Source organism: Hylobates moloch, unplaced genomic scaffold (genome assembly GCF_009828535.3).
Source record: "Hylobates moloch isolate HMO894 unplaced genomic scaffold, HMol_V3 SCAFFOLD_9, whole genome shotgun sequence".
Taxonomy (NCBI): Eukaryota; Metazoa; Chordata; class Mammalia; order Primates; family Hylobatidae; genus Hylobates; species Hylobates moloch.
This window is the reverse complement of record NW_026652284.1, coordinates 65,920-89,726: the sequence shown is the minus strand read 5'-3', so window position 1 is coordinate 89,726 and position 23,807 is coordinate 65,920. Positions and strand designations below refer to the sequence as shown.

The following is a 23,807-nucleotide window of genomic DNA, read 5'->3' as shown; positions in this document are numbered from 1 at the left end:
GTAGAGGGATGAGAACTAGCTTTGGAGTCCTAAGACCTAGGCTTCAGACCCAGTTCTGAAGTGTTGGTTTGACTTACTGTTTTCCCTCCCTTCCTTTTTTTTCTTCCTTCCTTCATTTGGGAGGAAGGTGTAGAAAGAGGTACATGAAGAACAAGTTTGTCGATCCATCTGAACTTCAGTTCCTTATCTGTAAGATAGGAATGTTTTTCAGAGTTCTTATAAGCATCAACTAAAACAATGCTATAGAAGTGAGCAATCAACTATAAAGAGGCTACCTGGGCTGGGCATAGTGGCTCACGCCTATAATCCCAGCACTTTGGGAGGCTGAGGCGGGTGGATCACCTGAGGTCAGGAGTTCAAGAGCAGCCTGGCCAACATGGTGAAACCCCGTCTCTACTAAAAATACAAAAATTAGCTGGGTGTGGTGGCGAGCATCTGTAATCCCAGCTACTCGGGAGGCTGAGGCAGGAGAATCGCTTGAACCCAGGAGGTGGAGGTTGCAGTGAGCGGAGATCGTGCCACTGCACTCCAGCCTGGGAGACAGTGAGACTCTGTCTCAAAAAAAAAAAAAAAAAAAAATAGGCTGGGCGTGGTGGCTCACGCCTGTAATCCCAGCATTTTGGGAGGCCGAGGCAGGCTGATCACGAGGTCAGCAGATCGAGACCATCCTGGCGAACACGGTGAGACCCCGTCTCTACTAAAAATACAAAAATTAGCCGGGCGTGGTGGCGGGTGCCTATAGTCCCAGCTACTCGTGAGGCTGAGGCAGGACAATGGCAAGAACCCGGGGGGCGGAGCTTGCAGTGAGCAGAGATCACACCACTGCACTCCAGCCTGGGAGACAGCGAGACTCCATCTCAAAAATAAATAAATAAATAAATAAATAAATAAATAAATAAATAAATAAATATAAAATAAAAATAAAGAGGGTACCTGTACGTTACTATTGGATATACGATTACTACGAAGTTACTGTATAACCGATCTGTTTCAAACAAATCAGACTTATCTAGTGGATAAGAGCAAACCAGAGCACACATGTGGATTTTGCTGTCATTAATTCAGTTTTTTTAGTAGAGACGGGGTTTCACCATGGTCTCGATCTCCTGACCTCGTGATCCGCCCGCCTCGGCCTCCCAAAGTGCTGGGATTACAAGCGTGAGCCACCCACCGCGCCCGGCCCAATTCAGCCATTGTTAATTAAGTGCTTACCCAGTACCATCATCTTATGCCAGTGATGCTGCTGTCTGCTCAGACCTCCATTTTAGAGTTCCTGCAGAGCTTGGGGGCATTTTGGTCTTAGGCTTATTAGTTGCAATGAGTAGAAACATAGACTAGCTTAATTTATAGGAGTTTTATTGGCAGGATATAGTGGACTTTCAGGTACCCCAAGCATAGGAAGTGTAGCCACGTAATCGGGAAAGTTACCAGGTAATGGCTTTTCCCATCTTTCTGATTTCTGGCCTCATCTCATTTATATATTTCTGGATTCCTCTTGCAGAATTGCTTCCTCTGAAAGGCTCTTGGTTTTTTATTCTCCATATCTTTGGCTTATGCGAATCTTTGGCTTGCCATGGTACCTGCTTTGAAGCTTACTATGATCTTACTTCTCCAGGGCCCATTATCACCCAGTTCCTTTAGTCTGTGTCTTTTATTTGTTTGTATGTATATATTTATGATGGAGTGTCACTTTGTTGCCCAGGCTAGAGTGTAATGGTGCAATCTAGGCTCACTGAAACCTCTGCCTCCCGGGTTCAAGCAATCCTCGCTGCCTCAGCCTCCTGAGTAGTTGGGATTACAGGCGCCTGCCACCATGCCCAGCTAATTTTCATATTTTTAGTACAGACGGGGTTTCGCCATGTTGGCCAGGCTGGTCTTGAACTCCTGACCTCAGGTGATCCACCTGCCTTGGCCTCCCAAAGTGCTGGGATTACAGGCATGAGCCACCACGCCTGGCCAATCTGTGTATTTTAAATTCAAGAGAAAGAATTGGAATAGTTAAGCTAAAGTTGGGTATGCACTTTGGTCCCATCAGCTATGGCAGGGTTGTGGAGAGTGTCATTCAGTTCAGATAGGCTGCCTGGGCTTTGTGGGAAGGACAGAGTCACTGAGAATGGGGGCTTATTAATATCTTTCAAATAGTTCGGTAGTTGCAAATCTCCATGCTTTAAAATGTATATGAACTTTTGAACAGCTGAGAATCATTAGTGCTAACTTTAATAAAGAGAACATCAACCTAGGATATGTCATATGGGGTCAAGAGAAAATAATAGGTATAACATAATGAGCTTTAGCTTATTTATCTCCAAAGATGGTTTTCAGAAAGGAGTTAAAAATAATGTGGTTTGTTTCTTAGCAGCACCATCGAAATTAAGGAAGGGTGTAACTTCATTTGGTGAGGACTTTAAAATGGGCATCCTCACTTGGATTTTTAAAATTCCACTGAAGAATCATGGACTTTTAGACTTAGAAGGCACCTGAGACATGCGTTAGTTCTACACTCACATCTGTTTTTTTTTTTTTTTTTTTGAGACGGATTCTTGCTCTTTCGCCCAGGCCGGACTGCAGTGGTGCGACCTCTATCTCGGCTCACTGCAAGTTCTGCCTCCCAGGTTCATGCCATTCTCCTGCCTCAGCCTCCCGAGTAGCTGGGACTACAGGTGCCTGCCACTGTGTCCAGCTAATTTTTTGTATTTTTAGTAGAGACAGGGTTTCACCGTGTTAGCCAGGATGGTCTCAATCTCCTGACCTCATGATCTGCCTGCCTCGGCCTCCCAAAGTGCTGGGATTACAGGCGTGAGCCACCGCACCCGGCCTACACTCACATCTTTCAATAGAAGAAAACCGAGATTTGGTTAAAGGGGCATATATATACATCGTGAAAGACCTAGGATTGGGTCCGGAGGCCTTTGGCTCTAAATCCAGTCACTTTTTTCACCACGGACAATTATCCCAGCCCAGTGCTCTTTCTGTTGTGCCTTCTGTGCCTGCTTAAAATAAAAATAAGAAGCCAAACTGAAAAACAAATGATCTAAAAAGTCATATTATATAGTTCCATTTATATGGAGTACAAAAACAGGCAAAACTCATGGATGATGACAAGAAGTCAGAAATTCCCTTTAAAGGACTGAAAGGATTGTTGGGAAGAGGAAGTATGAAGTAATTTTCTAGGGTGATGAAAATGTTCAGTGTCTCATTTTGAGTGGTGGTTACAGGGAGATGCATGTGTATATTTCTATTATGTATATACATACAAACATATGTACACTTAAGCCCTCTGCATTTTATTGTATGTAAATTATATCTCAGTTTTTAAAATTGATCTCACAACCATGCAGTCCTGGTCTACTAATTGCAGCAACTTTGCCGATAAGGATAAGGATAAGGATGCATCTCTAGGCATCCAGAGATTGATGGTGCCACCCCTGAAATGAGAACTCCCTGCTTTGCTGTAACTGGAGCAGAGCATTCTCCCCAGAAATTATGCTGATAGGGCCAGTTTCTTTTCTGAGGTTTGTTGTGTGTCTAGGCATGTAAAAATTACTGTGAAAAATTCTTCCACAAGCCACAGAAGTTATGGAAGCTTTGGGGGCCATAAGGCCAACCCACTTCAATCCCTTTAGGCTGTGTTTAATTGCAGTGGACAGAAGTTGAGGCTGTCTCAGAGGAAAAGGGGAAAGCACTGGCTGAAGCCAGTCCAAGTTCTGTCCCCCTATTATGACTTACTTGCTGGGTGACCTTGGGCACTTAACAAAACACTGAGCTTTAGTTGTGCCATCTTCAATTGCAGGTGATAATCCTCTTCTGCCTAATTCATGGTGCTGCTGGGAGGACACAATAAAATAAGTGAAAGCACTTTGAAAACTAGTTCCTTTACATTGTCATGGTCTGGAAATGCTGGCTTTTTATGACAGTAGACTTCTGAAGCATCCCATCCTGACTAGGAAATGGTCATGAAAGCATCCCTCTTTCTGAGGCCGGGGGGCTTGTGGGGGACAGGACTTTTACTCCTTTTCATCAAAGAGGTTTATGCTTATCAGGCTGTGAGAACTGGCATCTGTGTTTAGGCTGAAAAATTGATAGCATACATGCATTATAGCCTCACAACAGCTATGCTTTGTATGCCAGGAGAGGCAGGTGGTCCCCATTAGCGAGGCATGAATTGTGGGTGAATGGCTAAACCTGGAGGATGCAGAAAGGTCTTTTTCATTAAGAGCGAGCCCTCTCCTGGCCAGGCGCGGTTGCTCACGCCTGTAATCCTAGCACTTTGGGAGGCCGAGACGGGCAGATCACGAGGTCAGGAGATCAAGACCATCCTGGCTAACAGGGTGAAACCCAGTCTCTACTAAAAATACAAAGAAATTAGCCGGGCGTGGTGGTGGGCGCCTGTAGTCCCAGCTACTTGGGAGGCTGAGGCAGGAGAATGGCGTGAACCCAGGAGGCGGAGCTTGCAGTGAGCCGAGATCGCCGCCACTGCACTCCAGCCTGGGCGACAGAGCGAGACTCCGTCTCAAAAAAAAAAAAAAAGAGACCCCTCTCCTGAACCTGTAGGCAAGGAGTGTAAGTATACATCAAAATAATCCATCAGCCAAGTGACTTCCCTTCGTCAGACCTTGGAGAGAGAATGCTTTAGTTACTGCTTGGAATACCAGTAAGCTATCAGAGTTGCCTAGGATACCAATCATATGGGCCCATCTTCCAGACTTGCTCAAGATAATTTGTTTTCCTTTATTTTGGAAGAAGTGGGGGAGGGTGTTCAGAGGTACTTGCAAAGCCTTGTCCTTATAAGAGGTGCCCTTGTGTGAAGATATCCTTACCTCCCTCCACTTGAGTTGTCAGCCGCTGTTGCCCTTGGCAATAGGGATGAAAATAGCATTTCCTGTCCCAGTTCTCTTCCCCATTTTCTGATGTCGTCCCACACAGAGGTGGCTTTGCATTGTGTCCTTTGAGGGGAAAGGAGTGGCATCAGTGAGTACGGGGGAAGCAAGAGAGCATGTAGCTGCGCCACGCTGATGCTGGGATCTTCCTAGGATGACTGCAGAACAGAAGTAGCCTGGCTCCTCCAGCTAACCACTCAACCAAGAAAAGGCTGGCTATTCTTATCTGTTTCAGAGCATATGCTTCTCTCCTGAAGGGGGCCAGCCCTTCCACACCTGTGGGTATTTCTCGTCAGGTGGGACGAGAGACTGAGAAAAGAAAGAAGACATAGAGACAAAGTATAGAGAAAGAACAGTAGCCCAGGGGATTGGCGCTCAGCATACGGAGGACCTGCACCGGCGCTGGTCTCTGAGTTCCCTCAGTGTTTATTGATCACTATCTCTACCATCTTGGAGAGGGGGATGTGGCAGGATTATAGGGTAATAGTGGGGAGAGGGTCAGCAGGAAAACATGTGAGCAAAGGTCTCTGTGTCATAAATAAGTTTAAGGAAAGGTGCTGTGCCTTGATGTGTAAGTAGGCCAGATTTATGTTTGACTCTACACAAACATCTCAGTGTAGTAAAGAGCAGTATTGCCACCAGCGTGTCTCACCTCCAGCCACAAGGTGGTTTTTTCCTATCTTAGTAAATAGAATGTATGATCGGGTTTTACACTGAGACATTCCATTCCCAGGGACGAGCAGGAGACAGATGCCTTCCTCTTATCTCAACTGCAAAGAGGCCTTCCTCTTTCACTAGTCCTTCTCAGCATAGACCATTTACGGGTGTCGGGCTGGGGGATGGTCAGGTCTTTCTCTTCCCACGAGGCCATATCTCAGGCTGTCTCAGTGGGGAGAAACCTTGGACAATACCCAGGCTTTCTTGGGCAGAGGTCACTGCATCCTTCCACAGTGCATTGTGTCCCTAGGTACTCGAGATTAGAGAATGGCGATGACTTTTACCAAGCATACTGCCTTCAAACACATTTTCAACAAAGCACATCCTGCACAGCCCTAAATCCATTAAACCTTGAGTCAACACAGCACATATTTCTGTGGGCACAGTGTTGGGGCTAGGGTTACAGATTAACAGCATCTCAAGGCAGAAGAATTTTTCTTAGTACAGAACAAAATGGAGTTTCTTATGTCTACTTCTTTCTACATAGACACAGTAACAGTCTGATCTCTCTCTTTCCCCCACACTCTCCTCCCAAGGTCTCAAGACTGGAATTTGCAGTAAATACATTCTTCTACCACTGAGTCCTCTTGACTCTTAAACTGAAGTGCCACATTGGCACATGTTGCTACTGGCTGATCTATGGATGATAGACAGTTTGTTCCATTTCTTCTTGCTGATTTAATCTCAAAAAACAAAACCCCAAGGAGAGGTTGTAGTATGATCTAGAAAAATTCAAACCAAGTAGTTTCATGTGTTACTTTATGCAGTGTCTGTCTGCAGACTCTTCAAAACATGTAACAAGTGAAAAATGAAGATGTACTCTGACTTTTTCTATCTTTCAGATTCTTTCTCCCCAGGCAGACTTGTCTGTGTTCTTGTCTCACAGAATTAGAGCCCATTGGTTGGGAAAAATCCCACCACCGTCAGACATTGTCAAAGTGGCCATTGAGTGTCTAGATGCTAATGCCCAGCTCCTTGAAATCGACCAGGTACACTCCTGAAGTGAGGAAAGGCACCTAGGGAGTGCATGGCAGAGGATATCTTGAGAGATGGGGACTACTGGCATCAAGAGTAAGAACCATCAAGAGGAAGGCTAAGCTTTGGGCCTGGCCCACCCTAGGGAAGGTCTGTCACCATGGCTTGGGAGAGGCTTCCTCTTTAACAAAAGCTGTTAGGAAAGAAGTACATTCTCATGCCCCGGCTTGACCCTGCTTGGCAGGCTCTCTTGTCTGAACCTTGGCTTGAGTAGGATGTTGCTGCTATTGAAGGCTTTTTCTCTCTCTTTCAGAAATGGCCCCTGGCATCCATTATCAAGGAAGTTTGTGATAGGTAGGTTGAAATGGACCTCGTTTTTGACAGTGGCCGCTCTGACTGAAGGAGCACTGCTGCACCTTGAGGGGAGTTCTGGGAAGGATCTCCAGTTAGGCAGGTCCCCAGAAAGGGGCTCTTGGGAATCATTGTCTTGGGAAGGAACTACAGTTGACAATAACACCCCTAAGACATTTATACTTCTTAATTTTTTCCTCGAAGTCTAGCATTGCCCTGCTTGAGGTCATGGTAGGATCTGAGACCCCTCCTTGGTTCCGCACACCTCCTTTTGTGGTGCTTGTCTTTACAAAAGGCTGAGGCTGTGATTTTTTTCAACATGACAACCTAAAGCTTTGTTTTTTCCCACTGTATTCCAAATAGGCCACCCAATCCCTTGAGCAACTCTATTGAAAAGGACTTATGAGAAGCTTCTGGACAAGACAGTGGCCAAGTGGGATATACTGTTTTTCTCTTGCATAAGTGGTCATTGCCAAACCCAGAGTATTACACCCTCCGTCATGCAGATGGTCCTCAGCTGTACATCACCAAACAGGTTAGTACAGGGAGAGGCAAATCAATATGGGCCTTGCTTGGAAGTAAACGACCCAAGGAGATGGCACTATTTATCTTCACTCAGCATCCAGGTAGCTTCCATGTGTTGGGTAAAGAGTCGCAGACTGGGAAGCACCAGCCCTTGTTCCTCTCTAGTGGCTGGAAAAAGGTGGCTTTTACTTCCTGAGGGCCCAGGGTGCTAGAAGAGGATCTTAGAAGCTCTTTGCCAAGGAATAAGCAGGAGAAGAGGGCCCAACTGAAGAGCCTCAGTTACATCTACTGTAAAAAAGACAAAACATTATTGTTGATTCAACTTGCTTGTACCACTTTAACATTTTATCTTAGTTACCTTTTTTGTTTCTTTGCTTTTCATTACCCAGACTCGCAGTGACGTTAAGAATGGGACAATCGGGCCAGGCGTGGTGGCTCATGCCTGTAATCCCGCACTTTGGGCGGCTAAGGCGGGTGGATCATGAGGTCAGGAGATCAAGACCATCCTGGCTAACACGGTGAAACCCTGTCTCTACTAAAAATAAAAAAAAAAATTAGCTGGGCATGGTGGCGGGTGCCTGTAGTCCCAGCTACTTGGAAGGCTGAGGCAGAATGGCATGAACCTGGGAGGTGGAGCTTGCAGTGAGCCGAGATCACCCCACTGCACTCCAGCCTGGGCGACAAAGCGAGACTCCATCTCAGAAAAAAAAAAAAAAGAACGGGACAATCTTACAACTGGCTATCTCCCCGGTAGGTATTCTTCCTTCCTTAGGAGTTTATTCATGTCACAAACAAATATGAGCACCTACCAGGCCAGGCTCTGTTCTAGAAACAAGGACTCTGGAGATTAAAAAGTAGTCCTTTTGTATGAGGAAATAATACAGGAAGATAAGAGTGTCTTGGTTCTCACCACCTAGTGGGGAGTAAACACATGCAATCGAAGGCCTGTCTCAAGGATCTTGAGAGAAAGTTGCTTAGAGAGCTGTGGGAACTCACAAAGGGGACCACCTAACTCAGCCTGGAGATTTCCAGAAAGCCTGGCCAGAGAAGGGGTCACTTAGCTCAGAAAGTAAAGGATGAGCAAGAATTAGCTGGAGAAATAAGAAAAGGAAAAGTATTCCAGTCAGAGAAATCAGCATATGCCAAGGCACAAAGGTTTGCTGTGTTTGGGAAAAGCAGAAGTGCTGGGTGGCTGGAGGCTTGTAGCAATCATTGAGAAGCCAGATATTCAGTGTTTCTTGATGGCCTGCTCATAGGTTTGAACTCTGTCCAGAAGGAAACTAGGGATATTGAAGGATTTTAAGCAGGAACATATGTTATGTTTAGATTTTAAGTTTTAGAAAGATCACTTTAGTGACCGTGTGGAAGATGGGCCTTAAGAAGAAGGTTGATGGTAGTAGGAACATTTTAAGAGGCAAATGAGGAATATTAACAGCCGAGTGAAGGCAAATAGTAATGGAGATGAAAGGATATGAAGAGTATCTAGGAGGTAACCTTTATGAGTATGGTGATATGCTGGATGTGGAAGGAAAGGGGAGAATGGAGAATGACCCTGGTTTTTGCAAGAGTAGCCCCTAAAGGTCACCAAGGAAGCAACCAGAAGAGTAGAAAGAACACCAAGAATGTGAAGTGACTGAAGAGCTTTGGGCAGGGAGAGTGTCAGGATTGAGGAAAATATGGTCTGCAATTTTTAATGAGCAGAGAAATTTAGTAAACTGAGAACAGAGAAGCTGTCTTATGACTTGGGAGGTGAAGAGGACCCTGGTGATCTTCATAAAAAAGTTATGGTGGGGAGGCCAGGTGGCCAGACTGAAGTGAGTCAAGTAAAAGAAAGGTAAAACAGTAAGGACTTTGAGTCTACTGCTGTATCAAGAAGCTTGGTTTTAAAAGAAAACAGAGAAGGTGGTAACGCAAAGGGGATGTGGAGTCAAAAATATGCGCTTTTTAAAAGCCCATAAAGCATTCATGTGTTTCACAAATAAAAAATTTTCACAGAGATGTAGCAAAAGGTCTCCCCACAACTCCTGTCCCCATCTGCCCAGTTACCCACCTTTCTGACGCTTCATGTTTGTTGTTTTTGTTGCAATTTTTTATGTGCCCTTAAGAATGTGTTAAGATGGAAGAGAGGAAGGTTGAAGGTGCAGGAAAGCAGGTAATCAATAGAACAGGAACTTAGTGGACCAGGAGAGGAAGGACTCAAAGCCCAGGTAAAAGGAATCACCTTGACTGCTAAGCCCATGAGGAAGACAGCCGATATGATTGCACCTTTGGTTACATTCATAGAAGCGCAGCTAGTAAAATAAGGGCATGATGGCACCTCTTTTCTTGGTGCAGAGACAGAGACTGGTTCATCTGAGAGGAGGGGAGGTATGAAGTGATATCAGCCAACCTTTACTGAATGCCTGGATTTTGCTAAATACTTTGTGTAATTAAATAATCTAATCTTTGCAAACATCCCATGAGATAGGTAGACAAGGAAACCGTGGCTTAGAGAGGTTAAATTACTTGCCACTTGTCACACAGCTAATAAAGTAGCCAAGCCCGCTCTCAGACCCAGGTCTGTCTGACTCTAGGCCCATATTCCTCCCATCATGTTCTTCTGCCTCCCCCTCTTCTCCTGAACTCTTCTCATCTTAAGGACTTCATTCTTCGCTCCTAAGCTCTGGTAATTTAATATGACAGCCTGGGAGTTACATACTTTTATGGAAGTGCTGACACATTTCACAGACCTCTTGCACAGTGCAGTTGCCTTTCCCAGAAGCACATCTCTCTGGAGTGGGAGGCTAGCATCTCCATCTCTAGAAAGATAATTCCCCCCTTTTTTTTTTCTCTTTGAGATGGAGTCTTGCTCTGTCACCCAGGCTGGAGTGCAGTGGCGCAATCTTGGCTCACTGCAAGCTCTGCCTCCCAGGTTCACACCATTCTCCTGCCTCAGCCTCCCAAGTAGCTGGGACTACAGGTGCCCACCACCACACCCAGCTAATTTTTTCGTATTTTTAGTAGAGACGGGGTTTCACCATGTTAGCCAGGATGGTCTCGATCTCCTGACCTCATGATCCACCTGCCTCGGCCTCCCAAAGTGCTGGGATTACAGGCGTGAGCCACCATACCCAGCCTAAAATTCATTTTTGTGGCTGCCCTCACACCTGTGTTTCCCAGTCTGCATCTTTGTCTATTTTGTGTGTGTCTCAGCTACAGTGAGATGCTGGCATTCACCCTGACTGCCTTCCTAGAGCTCATGGACCATGGCATTGTCTCCTGGGACATGGTTTCAATCACCTTTATTAAGCAGGTGAAGCATCCAACATTCTCTCTTTCTCTCCTCCCTCAGCTGCCAGTTCACAGGGTTTAAGGGGAGATACAGGCAATATCACTATTTTGGTGAGATCAGCTTTCTATTCCCTGGTGCCAGATTTTTCATCCTCAAGCTCTGGTCTTTTGTGGCTTCTGGAAGATTTGGATTTTGTTATACTCTCAGGGCTTGCACTGAGATGGAACTGGACCGTCAGAACTAAATATGATCAAAGTAGAGTTAGATTGTCAGTGAGACTGGGGATAAAGCCAGCCAGTCAACCAGAACTATCCCTGAGTCTTTTGACCAAATTCCTGAGCTCCTCTTTCTCTTTGGATTAAAAAAAAAAAGTGCATTTCATTTGCAAATCTGCCTTCTATTTACAAATCTGCAAGGTGGTCTGTTTGGATTGCCAGACTAAGCTCAGTGGGTAGGAGAGGGTACTTCTGGTTTTACCTTCCTTTCTTTTATACAAAGGAGCAGTGTCAATTCAGAAAACTGAATTAAAACCATTGAATAATATTCTGTCTGCTGCCCTAGAACTTCACTTATCATTGGCTTAGGACATTGGGACTCACTGACACTGGACGCAAGTGAAATGACCACGTGTCAGGTATATTATAATGGGGATTGAGAAGAAGGATTAGAGTAAAAGGCTTCAAGGTCTTTTCTACCTCTCAAAGTCTAAGTGTGTTTAGGGAGAATGTGTGTCAGGGGAGGAATACATGGAGATAAAATGAGATCCCAGTATCAGTAAAATCCTCTGCTGTTTTTTTTTCTTTTGATGGAGTCTCACTCTGTCACCTAGGCTGGAGTGCAGTGGCGCGATCTCAGCTCACTGCAAGCTCTGCTTCCTGGGTTCACACCATTCTCCTGCCTCAGCCTCCCGAGTAGCTGGGACTACAGGCACCCGCCACCACACCCGGCTAATTTTTTGTATTTTTAGTAGAGATGGGGTTTCATAGTGCTAGCCAGGATGGTCTCGGTCTCCTGACCTCGTGATCGCCCACCTCGGCCTCCCAAAGTGCTGGGATTACAGGTGTGAGCCACCATGCCTGGCAATCTTCTGCTTTTTTATACCCCACTTATGCTGGAACTCTTATTTTGGTAAAAAGAATTGAGCTTTTAGATTTTGAGGAAACACGATTAAGTGGATACTGTAATCTGAAATTAAGGTATCCATGCCAAGGGAATCCCTGGCACATTGGCCAGGGTAGCCGTAAGCCAGGTACCACTGTCCACCTAGCAATAGCTGCCCAAATGTGAAGCAGAGAGAGCTTCAAGGGCTAGCATCAGATGCTAAGCTTCTATCTTTCTTGGGTCCTGAGCTTCTCAATTGATGTGCCATCTCTGGGTCTAGATTGCAGGGTATGTGAGCCAGCCCATGGTGGATGTGTCAGTCCTTCAGAGGTCCCTGGCCATCCTGGAGAGCATAGTCCACACCAGAAGATACCAGTGTCTGTACCAGAAGATAGCTGAGGACATCACCGTGGGACAGCTCATCTCACACTTCCAGGTGTGAGTAAAAGACCCTACACCTCCCTCCCTTCACTTGTCTGTCCTCTTCTCTCCTCTTATTTTAAGTCTTCTAATCCTACTCTGCTTTGCTTATATTCCAAGCTGCTGGTTGGCTTCTTCATTCATTGCCCCTTCCACACTCCTGCCAGAATTTCTGCCATCATTCAGACCTCATCATGTCATGCTCCTGCCTAAAATCCTTTGTAACTCTCTCTGCCCCTTAGGTTAAAATGAAGATTTTCCCAGTCTTCCCATACTGCCCTAGTACCAGGCAAAATTAGATGCTTTCTCCCACATGGGCCCAGTAGTCTGTTTGTACCTATGATAATTATATAAAATACTGGATTTTTATTATCTGTTGCCCATTTTGTACATAGAGCCCCCTGGAAACAGAGATCAATCATTGTCATATCCTCTGTTTTGATTTAAGTAGAGGCTCAATTAGTACTTGTTGAATGAATGCTTACTGCACTGACGATGCGCTGTGGGTGATTGTAAGAAGTATCACACAGGGCGTGAGTTTGGAATATCAATTCAAATCCAGGCTCTTCTGCATACTGGGTCTCTGCTATCAGCAAATAACTTAGTCTCTTCTGGCCTCAGTTTCTTCATCTCTAGACTAGGTTAATCATCTTCACTTCTCACATGTAAGGATCAAAGGAGATTTTTAAAAGGTCTAGCATAGTGGCCAGCACAGGTTAAGTATTTAGTAAATTCAGGGGCTTTTTCCTTTTGTTTGTTAAGACTCTTATCACATCCTAAAACATTTTACCAGATAATGAAACCATATGACAAATGAACCCATTGGAGTTGTTTCTCCCATCTCCGTTGTTTTTACTTCCTGTCCAACCAACCTACACCATGTAAGGAAGCTGGACTTTGCAAAACAGCAGTGGCACTACTGATGATTCTCTTCTGACTGTTGTTCACTTCTGTCTTTTTGGACATTGCCAGAATGTTGCCAGAATCCCCCACCAGTTCAAGGGCAAGTCATAGCTCCCCTTTGGAGATTTGGGAGTTTATAGTGACCCTGTCTTCACTCAGCTATGTTCCCAACGTGTTTCTCCCCACTAATCCAAGTAAAAAGGAAGCACAATTATTTCTTTGCAACTCTGATTTCTCCTTGTCATTTTTAAGAAATTTCCAGCTTCAGCTTTCTTTGCCTTTCTTTTTTGAGACAATCTGTCACCCAGGCTGGAGTGCAGTGGCATGACCATAACTCACTGCAGGTTCAAGCAGTCCTCCTCATCTCAGCCTCCTGAGTAGCTGGAATCATAGGCACACTCCACCACACCTGGCTAGTTTTTTGTTTTGTTTTGTTTTGTTTTTTAATTATTTATTTATTTATTTTTTTGAGACAGAGTCTTGCTCTGTTGCCCAGGCTGGAGTGCAGTGGCGCAATCTCGGCTCACTGCAAGCTCTGCCTCCCAGGTTCATGCCATTTTCCTGCCTCAGCCTCCCGAGTAGCTGGGGCTACAGGTGCCTGCCACCTTGCCTGGCTAATTTTTTGTATTTTTAGTAGAGACGGGGTTTCACCATGTTAGCCAGGATGGTCTCGATCTCCTGACCTCTTGATCTGCCCACCTCGGCCTCCCAAAGTGCTGGGATTACAGGTGTGAGCCACCACACCCGGTCAATTTTTTTTTTATTTTTGTAGAGATAGGGTCTCGCTGTTTTGTCCAGGCTGGTCTCAAACTGTTGGGCTCAAGCAGTCCTCCCACTCCAGCCTCCATAGTCGCTGGGACTACAGGTGTGAGCTACCATGCCTGGTCTAGCCTCAGCTTTCATATCCAGTGAGCCACCAAGGTTGATGAAGATAGGGATATTATAAACTCCAGATAGAGAATTCTGATTTTCCTGTAACCTCACGTCTACCTCTGTTTTTTTGTCTCTGAATTCAGAGTGGCCCCAGTTGCCTCCTTAGGGATGATACGGGAACATGGCATTTCCTAGGGGCCAATCGTGAATACTTTCAGCCCACAGATGTTGCCAGAACCTATATGCTTTCCTATTTGGGCTGAGGGACACTTCGTGCCCTCTGTTAGACTCCCTGGGTACCCTGTGACTAACCAGGAAGCCCATCAGCCTCTCTGGAAAGACAGCCACAGAATGCACCCAAGACATGGCAGGTGGAGATGTCAAGTACCAAGATTGTAAGATTCCAGAGAATGATTGTAGTTATTTTGTTTGTTCATAATAAAATAAGTTTATAGTCAAGACTTTAAAAATACAGAAAAACCCAAAAAGTAAATTATTTACCCATTATCTCACCTCCAGACATACCCACTGTTAAACATTAAATATCCCTTCAGTATTTTTTATGCATATTTTAAACAAAATTGGGATCTCATTATATATACTATGTGTACCTTGACTTTTTTAACTGAATAATATATCTTGAACATTTCTCCATGTCAAAGATTTTTCTAAAAGGTAGTTCTAAGTCTTTTTTGCAACCTAGACACCTTTGAAAATCTGGTAACAAGTATGTACTCTCACCAGTTTGGAGAAAATATCACTTAGTCAGCAAACTACATAGAATAATTTCTGTATCATTCCTGGGGTTCACAGATACTCTAAGCCCATCCCTGAATCCCGGGTTAAGAATCTTTACCCTAAAGCATGACTTTTAATAACTACTTAAGATTCTCATATGTATAAACAGTTGGCTAATGTGATCATTTGGATTACTTTCCATTCTTTTTAAAGTAGTACTTTAGTGAAACGACTTGTCAGTAAATCTTGCATAGCTCTCTGATTACTGTCTTAGGATAAGTTTCTATTAGTGAAATTGCTGGGGCATGAGCATGTCCACTTTGGATGCTTTTGAGACTTAGCTCCAGATCATTATTTGCTTATAATCTGTAAGTGATTGTTTTAAACTATCTCTAAGCATCATCTTGCTGTTCAGTCTTCTAATCTCCCTGTGCTGTCTTTCTCCATTGACGTAGCTCCAACCAGGAGATTCAGACCTATGCCATTGCACTGATTAATGCACTTTTTCTGAAGGCTCCTGAGGACTAGAGACAGATCTGTGGCGGCTTTTCACATTTTTCATCTGGGCTTTTCTGAGAGAAGAATTCTCACCCCATGCACTCTTTGCTGTTCAGAGAGCACAAATCCAGGCATTTTCCCAAGAGTCCTTCCTCCTAGCCCTCTGGTCTAGAGCCCAGCAGGGTGGCTTTGCTAAGAAAGACCCAGGGAAGAACTATGAGGGGAAACCAGCTGGATCTTAGATGAGATCAGGGCCCTTCAAACTTTTTCCTCTAAAGGGCCAGAGAATAAACATGTTTGACTTTATGGGCCATATGGCCTATGTGATAGCTACTCAACCTTGCCATTGTAGCCAAAAGTAGCCTCAGACAGTAGGTAAATGAATGGGTATGGCTGTCTTCCAATAAAATCTTATTTACAAAAACAGGCAACAAACCTAATATGGCCATAGTTTGCCAACTCCTGGGTTAGAGGATCAAGAATAAGGAAGAAGAGATGCTGTGGGTACCCTGAGTTCAAGGGCTCCAATATAAATGGGACTTCACACTAAGTTTTATGTTTAAAGGTTCTCTGATACAGATTGTAAACATCTTCCTTCGCCTGTTCATTAACTGTGACATTATGCAAATAGCTTTGCCTCTGTGAACCTTAGTTTCCTCACCTGTCACATGGCAGCAACAACATCTGCCTTGTTTGGCTCACAAGGATGTCTGAGGAAAAACAAGATCCCTGTTTCACAGATGAGGAAACTAAGAATCAGCTGGGTGGTGGAACAAGCCCTGACCTAAGAGCCAGGGGGCCTGGGACTAACTACTCTCCCAGCTGCTGGCTGGGTAAGTTCTTGTAACCTCTTTGGGTCTCAGTTTCTCTTTTTGTAAAATGAAAGGTCCAGTTTAAATGATCTCTGACAGCCCTTCCAACACTAACATTCTAGATTTCTCTGAGAAAAGCCCAAGTGGTGTTAAAAGTAACACGTTTTAGTTCTCTGACAATCTCATGGGCTCAGTAAGATGAAATCTAAGTGGTATCATGTATGTACCCAGCTCTTGGTAGATTCTAGAGGGAAGACCAAAAGCATCTGTGGTTCTTTCTGTCCTTGTCTTTGGTGGATGGCTTGGCTCTGTTAATCTTCCTTCCTGGTCCTTGTTTGAATGTAAGTTGAAAGCTCATTCCATCTGCTTCTCTCTACGCTTTTGCTTTCTGCCGGCAGGACAAGCACCTTAATCCTCTAGACCTGCCTGTCACTGTAAGTAACACCATTATGTGGAAAGGGCCCTGGCTCTTCCAGGTGGGGAAGTCAAAGCTGGGCAAAAATCTCATGGTCTGATCTAGATGTTCAGGGCATGCCAAGACCCAGGGAAAGTATGTGCTGTGAATCTCCTTTGTCAGGACACTTGGGGAAGTACTGCAGATTAGAGTCACAGAAAGGATTAAGGGAGTTCACGCCTCAGGGAGTATGGCCCCAGCCTTCCTTTGTAACTTGCCTTTGCATGGGTCTGTGGTTCAACCAGGGAAGACCAGACTCAGAAACAGCTGTGACTCTGCACATCAAAAAGCTTATCCACCATGATCAAGTGGGCTTCATCCCTGGGATGCAAGGCTGGTTCAACATATGCAAATCAATAAAAGTAATCCAGCATATAAACAGAACCAAAGACAAAAACCACATGATTATCTCAATAGATGCAGAAAAGACCTTTGACAAAATTCAACAACACTTCATGCTAAAAACTCTCAATAAATTAGGTATTGATGGGACGTATCTCAAAATAATAAGAGCTATCTATGGCAAACCCACAGCCAATGTCATACTGAATGGACAAAAACTGGAAGTATTCCCTTTGAAAACTGGCATAAGACAGGGATGCCCTCTCTCACCACTCCTGTTCAACATAGTGTTGGAAGTTCTGGCCAGGGCAATCAGGCAGGAGAAAGAAATAAAAGGCATTCAATTAGGAAAAGAGGAAGTCAAATTTTCCCTGTTTGCAGATGACATGATTGGATATTTAGAAAACCCCATCATCTCAGCCCAAAATCTCCTTAAGCTGATAAGCAACTTCAGCAAAGTCTCAGGATACAAAATCAATGTGCAACAATCACAAGCATTCTTATACACAAATAACAGACAGAGAGCCAAATCATGAGTGAACTCCCATTCACAATTGCTTCAAAGAGAATAAAATACCTAGGAATCCAAGTTACTAGGGATGTGAAGGACCTCTTCAAGGAGAACTACAAACTACTGCTCAACGAAATAAAAGAGGATACAAACAAATGGAAGAACATTCCATGCTCATGGATAGGAAGAATCAATATCATGAAAATGGCCATACTGCCCAAGGTAATTTATAGATTCAATGCCATCCCCATCAAGCTACCAATCACTTTCTTCACAGAATTGGAAAAAACTAAAGTTCATATGGAACCAAAAAAGAGCCTGCATCACCAAGTCAATCCTAAGCCAAAAGAACAAAGCTGGAGGCATCATGCTACCTGACTTCAAACTATACTACAAGGCTACGGTAACCAAAACAGCATGGTACTGGTACCAAAACAGAGATACAGACCAATGGAACAGAACAGAGCCCTCAGAAATAATACTACACATCTACAACCATCTGATCTTTGACAAACCTGACAAAAACAAGAAATGGGGAAAGGATTCCCCATTTAATAAATGGTGCTGGGAAACTGGCTAGCCATATGTAGAAAGCTGAAACTGGATCCCTTCCTTACACCTTATACAAACATTAATTCAAGATGGATTAAAGACTTAAATGTTAGACCAAAAACCATAAAAACCATAGAAGAAAACCTATGCAATACCATTCAGCACATAGGCATGGGCAAGGACTTCATGTCAAAAACACCAAAAGCAATGGCAACAAAAGCCAAAATTGACAAATGGGATCTAATTAAACTAAAGAGCTTCTGCACAGCAAAAGAAACTACCATCAGAGTGAACAGGCAACCTAGAGAATGGGAGAAAATTTTTGCATCCTACTCATCTGACAAAAGGCTAATATCCAGAATCTACGATGAACTCAAACAAATGTACAAGAAAAAAACAACCCCATAAACAAGTGGGCAAAGGATATGAACAGACACTTCTCAAAAGAAGACATTTATGCAGCCAGCAGACACATGAAAAAATGCTTATCATCACTGGCCATCAGATAAATCCAAATCAAAACCACAGTGAGATACCATCTCACACCAGTTAGAATGGTGATCATTAACAAGTCAGGAAACAACAGGTGCTGGAAAGGATGTGGAGAAATAGGAACACTTTTACACTGTTGGTGGAACTGTAAACTAGTTCAACCATTGTGGAAGACAGTGTGGCGATTCCTCAGGGATCTAGAACTAAAAATACCATTTGACCCAGCCATCCCATTACTGGGTATATACCCAAAGGATTATAAATCATGCTGCTATAAAGACACATGCACATGTATGTTTATTGCAGCACTATTCACAATAGCAAAGACTTGGAACCAACCCAAATATCCATCAATGATAGACTGGATTAAGAAAATGTGGCACATATACACCATGGAATACTATGCAGCCAAAAAAAATGACGAGTTCATGTCCTTTGTGGGGACATGGATGAAGCTGGAAACCATCATTCTCAGCAAACTATCGCAAGAAGAAAAAACCAAACACCGCATGTTCTCACTCATAGGTGGGAATTGAACAATGAGAACACTTGGACACAGGAAGGGGAACATCACACACTGGGGCCTGTTGTGGGGTGGGGGAAGAGAGGAGGGAAAGCATTAGGAGATATACCTAATGTAAATGATAAGTTAATGGGTGCAGCACACCAACATGGCACATGTATACATTTGTAACCTGTATGTAACATTGTGCCTATGTACCCTAGAACTTAAAGTATAATAATAAAAAAAAAAACAGCTGTGACTTTGATCTAGACAATAACCATGGATGCGTCACCTTCTTACTTGCTTTAGTGGAAGAGAAAAGGTATTCCATGCCCTTTTTGGACTCTTACTAGACTGTAGAAATCTGAAAAGGTTTAGACAATCGACAAAAGGGAATTTGGATCCTCATTTCTTTGTTATAGGGAGCTTTAGAGAGGTCAGCTTTGCTAGGAGATGAAAGAAGACAAGTGCCTCCCCCTGACGCCACAGAGAAGCTTTTGGTCTTAAGACCTTTATATTCTGGCTGCAGACCACTGTCAATTACACATTTTGTGAGTTGTCCATAGCAAGATTTAATCTCAGTCGACCTCCTATAGTTACCAAAGAAGTTTCTAGGCCACTATCCTCCTCTGCCAGCCAGTATGTATTCAGTGAATGAAAAGTAAAATTTAATGTTCCTGGCAGCATCAGCCATTTGGAATGTGGCTAGAAATCCAGAAGTGAGAGAGAAGGGCCTTTGAGCTCTGAGAAAAATGACACAGAGCTCACAGATACTACTCCATAGGAGAGGTGTGACAGTTCCCTCAGGCCCATTGATTTAGGATTCTTTATAAAATTAAATGAAGGCAGCAGTTTAGGAAATGAAGTCATAGTAATTAACATTAGTATGAAGTGATGGGCAATATTGGAAGGAGGAGACAGAAGAATTATGAAAAGCTGTCAGAAAAATTAAAGGCATTGTAATCTGGGACCATTTTGTTTATGGGAAAAGAGCTTCACATCTCAGTAGCTCCTCAGGCTATCACAGTGTCACAACACAGAATAATCACTGATGTTCTTTTTGATGAAGCCGACTCCTTAGCACTGACTAAATTATAATCACTGTAGTCACTTCAGAAATAAAGAAATGTATATATCTTTAAAAGATTTGCATAAGAATGGTCAAAATAATGGTTCTGAGAGAACCCTTAAAGCTTTGCTCCCTGGAATATTCATTTATGTAGGTTACTTGATTTCCTGGGTGGGCTAAATAAATAAATAAAGCATAACTGTCAAAATCTGGATCAAATATTATAAAAAAGGTGAGCCTATTATAAAAAATTACCCGAAGCACCTGACCCATTGTTTTCTAAGCCAGTTAGAACTGAATCCTAGACTACTTACTGTTGTAGAGCATCCAGGCCCCAGCCCATCTGCTGTAGGGTGGGACGGGGTTGCTGGACGAAAGCCCCTCCTTGTTTGGAGTCAGTGCTTTACTAGAGTTCCTTCTAGCCTTAGCGGTGGGGTCTGCCTGGCATGATGCGTGTGGCTTGGAAACCATCATGCTGCTCTGTGTCCACGTGCAATGTCCTTGTGACACAAGCGTCTCATTTTCAAGCGGTCCACATCTCTTTTTGAAGACAGTGCAGTTGATTGTGCCATTAGGAAGGGAAATCCTATTTGAATTAATTTGCACTCACAAAAATACGGAATGTTTCAGAGTGTAAAATACAATTGATGGTCAGTGGATTTTCATTCATTCACCCACTTTTCATTTGGGAGGAAAAAAATTTAAGAAAGTGAAAAAGGACCGGAGTTATGACATCACCTTCCTCTCGATAGTACAGACACACAGAGGAACCTAATCAATAGGTAAATACCTCTCGAACTGAAGAGCTTTTTCCTGTGATCCTCTGTGAGCAGAGTTGCCTCGAGGCAGCCATCTCACCAGCAATTGCAGCGCCTCCAGGGAGGGACCAAGGCCAGCTCTACGTTTGTAGCCCTGCAAATCTAGAATTTTTATCCAGAGGGAGTATGTTAAAATAGGCACAAAAGGGGAAAGTAACTCATCCAGCTGACACTGATTTAAAAACCTGAATTGTTTAGGGCACTGACAAAACTAAGTAATCAAGTGTATTTGCTCTCAAAGACCTTCTGGGCCAGTAGGAAAGACTAGTGATTATAGTGCGGTGTGATCCGGGTTTGTGGTCTGGGAAAGGATGGAGGAGGAGCAGTGAGTTCTGTCTTGAAGGAGAGTGTTTCCGGAAACATTTAGAGGAATGTCTTCAGATGAGCCTTGGAGGATGAGTAGGCAGACTAGGAATAACAGGAATTTCAGCCAGAGGGTAGCTAGAACCCAGAAGGAGTGTGTTGATTAGGCACAGGGCAAGGAGCAAGTGGGTGAGGAGGCTGGAGAGGCAGCGAGGACCAGATCAGGAAAGGCCTTAGTCTCATTCCTAAGGACAGCTGAGGGCATTTAATTAAGTTGGTGAAATATCCAGATTTGCATTTTAGACCACATGAAAGACCTGTGTAGCTAAGGGGTCCCTGAGGGAGGAGAGCAGAGCAGGAGTTGGCAGGTGGATCTGGAAAGAGGTGTAAATCCCTCTTACCACCTGTGGGGTGGAGTAGGGCCAATGTTGGGAGGTGGGGCCAGTGGGAGTGGATGAGGAGAGCCAAGGATCTGAATTAAAAGGAGGCAACTTTGGCCAGGCGCGGTGGCTCATGCCTGTAATCCCAGCACTTTGGGAGGCCGAGGCAGGCGGATTGCTTGAGGTCAGAAGTTTGAGACCAGCCTGACTGACATGGTGAAACCTCATCTCTAATAAAAATACAAAAATTAGCCAGGTATGGTGGCAGGCACCTCTAATCTCAGCTACTCAGGAGGCTGAGGCAGGAGAATCGCTTGAACCCTGGAGGCAGAGGTTGCAGTGAGCCGAGACTGGGCCATTGCACTCTAGCCTAGACAAGAGTGAAACTCCATTTCAAAAAGAAAAAAGAGGCAAGTTTATCAATTGTCAGAAACAAGCGAAACCTGTGAGACCACAGTGAAGGGAATAAAATGAAAAATTAGAAGATTAGAAGTCAAGTGGAAGATTTAAGCTAAAGATGGACTTTGGAGTCAGCAAGCCCCTCCTCTGCCATTTTCCAATCTTTGATCTTGAGCAATTCCCATAACTTCTCTAGACTTCAATTTGCTCATCTGGATATGAGGACTAAGTGAGCTAATGTATATACCATGCTTAGCAGGGTGCCTGGCACTCAGTAAGCCACCTTTTTCCACTTTTTTCCCCCAAACACTTAATAAGAAACTTTTTTTTTTTTTTTGAGACGGAGTTTTGCTCGTTGCCCAGGCTGGAGTGCAATGGTGTGATCTCGGCTTACTGCAACCTCTACCTCCCAGGTTCAAGCGATTCTTCTGCCTCAGCCTCCTGAGTAGCTGGGGGTTATAGGCATGCACCACCACTCCCAGCTAATTTTGTATTTTTAGTAGAGACGGGGTTTCACCGTGTTAGTCAGATCTCTATCTCCTGACCTTGTGATCCACCTGCCTCAGCCTCCCAAAGTGCTGGGATTACGGGCATGAGCCACTGCACCCAGCCCAAATATTTCATTTTCTTTTTTCTTTTTTTTTTTTTTTGAGACGGAGTCTTGCTCTTTCTCCCAGGCCAGAATGCAGTGGCACGATCTCGGCTCACTGCAAGCTCCGCCTCCCGGGTTCACGCCATTCTCCTGCCTCAGCCTCCCGAGTAGCTGGGACTACAGGCACCCGCCACTGTGCCTGGCTAATTTTTTTTTTTTTTTGTATTTTTAGTAGAGATGGGGTTTCACTGTGTTAGCCAGGATGGTCTCGATCTCCTGACCTCGTGATCCGCCTGCCTTGGCCTCCCAAAGTGCTGAGATTACAGGCGTGAGCCACCGTGCCCGGCCAAATATTTCATTTTCAAGGCTGGAGGAGTTTGAGGGTTCGTGGATATTTCCTGCTGTTTACTGGGGAGAAATATATTGGATGAGCTCATTACAATTTTCCGTAATTATAATATCTAAAAACTTAGAGTAGTTAATGCTAATTTACTTTAATCGTTATCAGACTGTATTTATAGCAACAGATTTTAGGATTCATATGAGTAGTATAGACAATTCAAGCTGGGCACAGTTGTATGCGCCTGTAGCCCCAGTTACTTGGGAGGCTGTGGCTGGAGGATTGCATGAACCTAGGAGTTCAAGGCCAGCCTGGACAACATGGTGGGACCCCATCTCTCTCTCTCTCTCTTTTTTGAGATGGAGTCTTGGTCTGTTGCCCAGGCTGGAGTGCAGTGGTGTGATCTAGACTCACTGCAACCTCTGCCTCCTGGTTCAAGCAATTCTCATGCCTCAGCCTCCCAAGTAACTGGGGTTACAGGCATGAGCCACTGCACCTGGCTAATTTTTGTAGAAAGATACAGAACAATTCCAGTTTCCCAAAGAATGACCTTGTGCTGCTTTTTTCTTAGGCAAACCACCCTCCATCCCAGTCCCTGGCAATCACTGATGTCTTCTCTGCCCCTATAGCTTTATCTTTTCCAGAATGTCATATAAATATGATCATACTGCATATAATCTTTGCAGCTGGTTTCTTTCACTTAATACAGTGCAGTTGAGGTTCATCCATGTCACTGCATGTATCAGTAGTTCATTACTGCTGAGTACTGTTTCATTATGTGGATGTACCACAGTTTATTTATTCATATACACATTGAAGGACATGTGAACTGTTTTTGGTTTTTGACTACAGGTTAAATATCCCTTATCCAAGATGCTTGAGACCAGAAGTGTTTCAGATTTCAGTGTTTTAGGATCTTGCAATATTTGTATATACATAATGAGATATCTTGGGGATGGGACCGAAGTCTAAGCACAAAATTTATTTAT

At 44.1% G+C, this 23,807-nt stretch overlaps 1 protein-coding gene across 1 annotated transcript in view; it reads left to right on the top strand.

Annotated features, from left to right (window-relative positions):
- The window catches only part of GOLGA8S (golgin A8 family member S), a 77,606-nt gene that overhangs the window by 8,141 nt on the left and 45,658 nt on the right, over window positions 1-23,807 (top strand). The window contains exons 3-5 of the mRNA XM_032758534.2: window positions 6,883-6,923; window positions 7,284-7,455; window positions 12,098-12,255. The gene's annotated coding sequence lies outside the window, so the exon portion shown is untranslated. The remainder of the gene's footprint in view (window positions 1-6,882; window positions 6,924-7,283; window positions 7,456-12,097; window positions 12,256-23,807) is intronic.